At 42.2% G+C, this 7,500-nt stretch overlaps 1 long non-coding RNA gene across 1 annotated transcript in view; it reads right to left on the bottom strand.

The window, feature by feature from the left end:
* LOC135093637 (uncharacterized) overlaps window positions 1-7,500 on the bottom strand; it is a 24,609-nt gene that overhangs the window by 16,344 nt on the left and 765 nt on the right. The gene's annotated exons all lie outside the window — the stretch shown is intronic.

Below are 7,500 nucleotides of genomic sequence, written 5' to 3'. Positions count from 1 at the left end.
ATAATAATAAACGGTTTATTCTTTAGGCAGTCAACAAACTGAAAATGTACATTGGGGGTGGGGGAATACTTGACATTAATCCTAAAGGTAAGTCAAATCTAGAAGAGACTATTGATTGATGGCTCGCACCATGGTGGGAATCGCACTGAGTCTGTACCGGTCAGTACGTGGCGCCTTTAGGGGCGTTATCTTATTGTGGTGTCTGGTGGCACGGGTAGGGCGAGGCGCGTCAGGCGGCAGCATGTTTCTGAGACGTGGATGATTCAGAAGTCCCCTTCCAAACTTCTCTAGGGCCTCACTGTACCTGGTGGATAGGCTGGACAGCTTCAGGGTGTTCAGGGCTTCTTCATAGGTGGTGTATGCAGGGCCAAGGATGACCCTGCACGCCCTTTTCTGCACACTCTCCAACTGTAGCTGTTGAGTTTGTGTGAGGGAGGAGGACCACGCTGGGGAGGCGTACATGAGTTTGGGGAGGATGAAAGTAAGATACACCCCCCTTAACTCATCTGTCGGCGTCCCCAGCGACCTGAGTCTGCGCAGCATGTACAGCCTGTAGGTAGCTGATCTTATGGTGCTGGTGACATGCTGCTTCCAGGTCAGCTGGTCGTCCACCGTGACTCCGAGGAGCTTGGCACATCGGACTACCTGGAGGGGGTGAGGGCCCACTGAGAGCTGGGGAGGGGGCACTGGTACAAGAGGAGGTACAGAAATGCATCACCACAGTTTTGTTGTGGTTGATGGTCATCCTGCTCTCCTCCGTCCACGTCTGCAGTCGCTCCAGGATCACTTGCAGTGGCGAGTAGTCCGGGTTCTTGGTGGAAACTGGGACGCCCACGGTGCAGTCGTCCACATACTTCCAGCGATGGGGGGTGTCAGTGAGGGCGTCGTTAATGAGGAGGAGGAAGCATAGAGGACCCATCTTGGTCCCCTGGGGGACCCCACAAGTCAGCTGTTGGAAAGTAGAGACAGAGCCCTGATAGCGAACGGCCTGACGCCTCCCTGTGAGGAAGTCGGCTAGCCACGCTATCAGGTTAGGAGGGAGACCCAGACTCACTGCTTTGCTGATGACAACAGTGTGATCAACAAGATCAAAAGCCTTTTTGAAGTCCACAAAAGCAACAGCTAGAGAGGTGTTTCGCTTGTCCAGGTGGCTGTGGACGAATTCAAGGAAGCTGGTCAGGTAATGGGAGGTGGAGGTGGCTTTAATATTTCCAAACTGTCTGATATCCACGGTATTACAAATTTTGGTGTAGGCCCAGTCATATACAAAATCTTCACAAATAAGGCTAGGGATGGGGGTGATAGAGACTGGTCTGAGGTCATTGAGTGACTGTGGACTGGAGGTTTTGGGGATGGGGGTGACGTAAGACGTCTTCCAGTCCTCGGGGCAAGAGTGTTGGGAGAGTGAAGCGTTTATTATTGAGCATAGCGGTGTTGCTAGCTCTACCGCAAATTCCTTTTAAATTTTTATAGGAAGGTCAGTGGGTGTGGTGGATCTTGGTTTGAATTTGAGTATTCTCTTAAAAACATCCACCGCCTGGACACTGGAGGGATGAGAGGGAGCCGGAAGATAGGCAGGAAGCAGAGTGGTGTGGAGGGGAGGAAAGGTTTGACAGATAGAAGCAAAGTGATCGTTCATCTCCTGAGCCGCGAGAGTAGCAGGAAGGTGTGAGGTGCAAGGAAGAGACGAAGTGTGCTTTTGTAGGCCACACAAAGCTTTGATCTTAGCGTACCACTGTCTGTTGTTGGTCAGCTTGAGGTGGTGTATCTTGTCTGGGTAATAGTTTGCCTTTGCATTCTTAATCTCCCTGATTACTCTGTTTCTTAGTTTCCTGTAAAGGACCGGGCAGGAGTGGAACGCCCAGGTCCGCTGACGCATGAGTCAGTGTGTGTGTGTGTGTGTGTGTGTGTGTGTGTGTGTGTGGGTGGGTGGGTGTGTGTGTTGCTTCCATCATTTTTCGCCTTTGCTCAGCCTGCAGTGTAAGCTCACTCAATCTTAGCATAAGCGCCACGTCTTACATATAATTTCTAGCAGCTTTCCCGCACACTGTTGTTTTATTATTAATATCAGTATCACTAATACTCAGGCCGTAACATTCAATATATTAAAACTGAACCAAAACAGCACAAAGCAGCAAGGCACACCGCATAACAAATTATCATTTTATTTCAAGAAACCTTGTATACTAAAACAGTAATGCTAAAGTGGAGCGTGAACACCTTCACAACCTTTCGCCGCATCGCTCTTCCATAACGACGCTCGGTTATCTGTGTTTCCCCTCCTTGCCGCCTCTTCCTCCCTTTCCCACACGCAACTACCCTTCACACCAGCATCGCTTCGTCTTCACACACACACAAAAAGGACAGATCCTCCCTCCTTCTTTCCTCACCGCACCCCTCTCTCCCTCCCTCCCTCCCTCCCTTCCCTCATCCACCGCACGCCCCCCTCCTTCCTCCGCCAAGTGTCTTCCTGCGTGCCGTCCTCGCCGCGCCTCATTTCCGCCGCACCGCAGGACCCCTCCTTCAGCAGGACGGGGATCGCCGCCACGAACAAACACCCACGCACTTCTCATTACTGGCAAGGTGTGAGGGAGCTGTTTGTGGAAGCGGGCGAGGCCCTGCTGGTGCGTCAGTCTGTGCCTCCCTGCTGCTGCTGCTGCTGCTGAGGGTGATAACTTTGCGTGACATGAGCGCACAGCTATTGGAGCGTGTCTAATGGATGGAATGTATCACCGTCTCAATACCAGAGCGGCCTGATGTGTTGCTCTCGCGGGGTACGTTGACCCCTGCATGAGCCAGGCCCTAGCGCACGCTCTCTCTCTCTCTCTCTCTCTCTCTCTCTCTCTCTCTCTCTCTCTCTCTCTCTCTCTCTCTCTCTCTCTCTCTCAGACACGAAATAATGAATATACAGTAATGTGTTTTTGATGGAGGTGCAGCAAGGGAGGGGTGGTAAAGACGCCATTGCCGGATGTGAGGACGTGGCGGCAGCAACACATGCCACTGGATGGTGAGAACAGTGGACAGAAAGGAAACTGGACAGTGGACAAGGAGGACGAGACTCAGGAATGGGAGTGAACGGAGACGACAGTAGACCGACCAAGAGGACAGTGGGAGGGTGTATCATTATAAAAAAAAAAGAAAGACGCGGACTAGAAGCATGGTGTTATGAAGCAGACACGGAGGAAAGCTGACGTAATGAATATATACAGTACGTGATGCGGGAGATCAGATGGATTGGGCAATTAAACATGGAGACTAGTTTCCTTTGATCCATGGGGCAAGTGGCGGCGGTGGGGTTATAAATGACGCGCTGCCTGCGACAAGGGGTCAAGCGCCAAAAGTAAACAAACAAATAAATTGCACTTAAACGTAAGGACACTGCGTGCGTTGGTCTGTCACTATCGCCTTACTTTGCCCGTTTAGTGTGTCCTAGACAGAGTATATGCAGATATATGTTATACATCGTTATAGACTACATATTCTTGGCTTTTACGTGATATATATATGATTTCATTATGTTGAATAATTAAAGGGTTTTAAAATGAAGAATAATACAGTGTGTTTAGCAGGAAATATTTTCAGATTTTGAAGGCTTTACATGAACTAGTAAACCTTTGAACAAAAAAAAATCTATTGACATGTAGCATCTCTTAATAATTCATTAAGGACAGATTCAGACTCCTAAGTAAAACACTCCATGACCAATTTTAGTGCTTTCCGCTGGTTGTTTCGCTGTCCTGGCGCCACAGGATGAAGGGTGGGGGGGGAAGCGGAAATGAGAGACGCTGCCAGACGTACGATACTTTACTCTTTCTTATAATATTATGTTATACCTCCGGCACTCTCTCTCTCTCTACCTCTCTCTCTCTTCGTAGAAATTGTAAATATAATTGAAAACGACATTATTATTATTATTATTATTATTATTATTATTATTATTATTATTATTATTATTATTATTACTATTATCATTATTATTATTAGTAGTAGTAGTATTATTATTATTATCATTATTATTATTATCATTATTATTATTATTATTATTATTATTATTATTATTATTATTATTATTATTATTATTATTATTATCATTATTATTATCATTACTATCATTATTACTATTATTATACGAAACTCACTGGTGATATTAGTGTTAAAGAGACAGTGAGAGTGCAGCACACAAGATTCGTCCTAATAGTCCAATTACCTCAAAGAAAGATTAATTGGACAAGTGTTAAATTTACTGAAATCAAAATAGCTTCAGTTTTATGTGAACATAATATGTCTATGAAATTCATTGTCCACCTGTCTGAGGTGTTCAAAGAGATATTTCCACATTCGGAAATTGCTAGGATTATCAAACAGCACAGAACTAAATGTATAGGAAAAATGTACTGGGGAAAAGGTAAACTGATAGTCTTAGTTCTGAGTTTAAGAATACCAAGTTTTCACTTCTTATAGATGAGGATACAGATATTGTTCACACTAAATTAATTGTCTGTGTTGTCAAATATTTTTCCAAGGTCCAAAGTGATGTAGTTACTCAGCTTTTTATATATATATATATATATATATATATATATATATATATATATATATATATATATATATATATATATATATATATATATATATATATATATATATATATATATATATATATATATATATATATAAAAGGGACACTGGCCAAAGGCAACAAAATTCCAATAAAAAAAAAAAGCCCACTGAGATGCCAGTCCCAGTAAAGGGTTCAAAGCGGTAGTAAAAAAATTAAGGATAAGTGTCTTGAGACCTCCTTCCTAAAGGAATTCAAGCCATGGGAAGGTGAAAGTACAAAAGCAGGCAGGGAGTTCTAGAGTTTCTCGAAGTTGTTTCACATGATGCACAAAACTGTTCTTCAGAGTCTATTGCAAACGTAATCAGAAAATGTTTTGAGGAAAAAGACATTCCCGCAAGCAATATATTTGGAATGGCTGCTGGTAATACTAGTACCATGGTAGTAGAGCATAACTCTGCTATAACAAAATTAAAACATTAAACATTTTTCTAACTGCATTATAAGGCCATCTTCTTCTTTGGACCTGCTATGCTTTTGAATCGCTTCCTAGGTCTCTCTTCTTCACCAATATCCCTGCATACTTATTTCTTATTATCCAGCACTCGGTCAAAAATGCTTTCATGTGGCTCACTATTTCCCTATTTGTCTCTTTGTCTGTTGTTAGTCATTGTACTGTTGTAATTTCCCTGTCCTCTTCTTCCTTCCTTTTTTTTCCCCGTTCCTCTCGACCTATAACTCATGCCACTTGACCATCTAACTCATGTCTTTGATGCTTGTACATATCACACTCTATGATAAAATGTTCAATTGTTTCTTTTTCCTCTCTACACAGCTTTAATTGTTGTCCTATTATGTCACTCTTCTTACAATTAAATTTTAGTGTTCCACTTTTTGCTTTAAACAATACACGGTGGCTTCCCACACAGCATTGTGTGGGAAGTATTGAAACTCCTTTTCTTTTAGGTGCAGTTTGAAGATAGAAATATTTCATCTGAGCACATAATGCATGAATTTAACAACCTTTTCACAAAGGCACACATAGAATTCATGAGATTTGTTCTGGGGTACTTCATTTTCCTCACTGTACTTTCAGAGCAAAAATAATTCGACTGGTGTTTTACAAAAAGAAAGCCAAAGAACTGCTAGAATTCTTTGGTCAAAACTTTATAAAGCCAAAATATTTGTGTGACGTATCCACGATTGAGGATTTAAATTTGGATCATTTTCTCCCTATATCTGAGATCCACATAGGAAAAAGTGTGGAGATATAAAGAAGAAAACCTTAAAGCTTGTGATGTAGTTGAGTTCAGAACCAGATGCTTGTCTTTTTATCAGTCAGCTGTTCAAGAGATAAAAAAAAAAAAAGGTTACCGCTAGAGAACCGTTTCTTTCATGAAGTACAATTTATTTAACCATCAGTAGCACTAGATTTGGTATTTCTTGATAAGAAGTCCGCCCCATTACCACCCCCCCCGAAACTCCCTAACCCTTAAACAAGCCTGGGGCGCCTGTAGGGAATCGTGTTTTTTTGGGGAGGGGAAAATTAAAAATAAGTGAAATCAGGGCGTTCAAATATCTAAGGAAATTAACTTTAATATTGCGAATTTCCCTAACCTATCCTAGCCCATAGACCCCCCAAACCACTTGGACGTTGACCTAACCTAGCATAACCTAACTTAACCGGTGGGGCTGTGACCCCCCCACCGGACCTCAACCCAACCCTTCGCCAAGACTTTAACCTAACCTAATCTAACTTAACCTACTAGCAAAACCTAATCTAACTTAGCATAGCTTAACCTAACGAGGTACCTCAAAAAATATACTGTTATGTCTTACCAGTGTGGTATGGAAATTCTCAGGGCAATAGAAATGGATACAGTTTGGTGCCTTCCTTAATAAATGAATAATGAAACCTCTTCCTTATGCCTGTATATCGCATTTCAACAATTGTTGTTGCTAAATATCTCACATAGTGACTTTTTTCCTGCTGAACACTAGCACTGTTCCTTTCAGCTCCTTCCACTGGTTAGCCATACTAACAAATGACAGTGAGCCTCTATCAGAACGCCTGACGTGTCTCTAAAACAAATGAAAAAGTGTAACTGAACCTACCGTGGAAAGACGTAATTGGTGGCCTCAGTAATAGCCTCACGAGTGGCAGCGCGTGATTGGAGGGATCAGCTGTATAGATACCACAAATCCCAGTTATAAACAAAAGAAAATCATTTCATTGTTTACTCTTAATCGGTGCAGAGCTCGCCGGACTTAGAAAATATCGAATTTCTCCACACTCTCGAGTGCTCTTGCAACCATGCTGGACACGTGCTCCCATTTTTGTTTTAGTTTATGGCAAGGTCACCGAACCTTTATCCATGACATGTGAATTTCGAGCTTGTATGTGGCACGGACGTGATACTCAGATTAACCCTAGATTTGCAAAGCACAAGTAGACTTCCCTCTCTTAGTCTCCTTAAAAACAAAAATAGTCATTTGTTAGATCAAAATAGTGATGCTGATGAGGAATGGAGAAAATTACCCATTTATTTTAAAGATGAGGAAATTACAGAGCTAAAATAGAAAACAGACACCGAGTTTTGGGTTTTCATATCTGGTGTGAAGGATGTTGATGAAGAACTAGTGTTCAAAACTTTGGTATGTTTAGCCAAGTTCGATCTAAGCCTATCCCCTACACTCTAATGCTGAAACTGAAAGAATCATTTCAATGCTAAGTGACAATAAAACGAAGAAAATAAATAAAATTGGGCCAGAACTAGTGAATGCTATTCTTGTAACAAACTCAAGCATGGTAGCAAAGGAAGAAGATTGTCGAAATAAGCCAATTAAACCTGAAAATACGGAATACATAATGTATCGATGTATGCATTAAAAATGTATAAGTTATCTACCAAATACCATTATATAAATAAAAGCTACCAAGC

Source organism: Scylla paramamosain, chromosome 43, assembly GCF_035594125.1.
Source record: "Scylla paramamosain isolate STU-SP2022 chromosome 43, ASM3559412v1, whole genome shotgun sequence".
Lineage (NCBI taxonomy): Eukaryota > Metazoa > Arthropoda > Malacostraca > Decapoda > Portunidae > Scylla > Scylla paramamosain.
The sequence above is the reverse complement of the archived record's forward strand: the minus strand, read 5'-3'. Positions and strand labels throughout refer to the sequence as shown.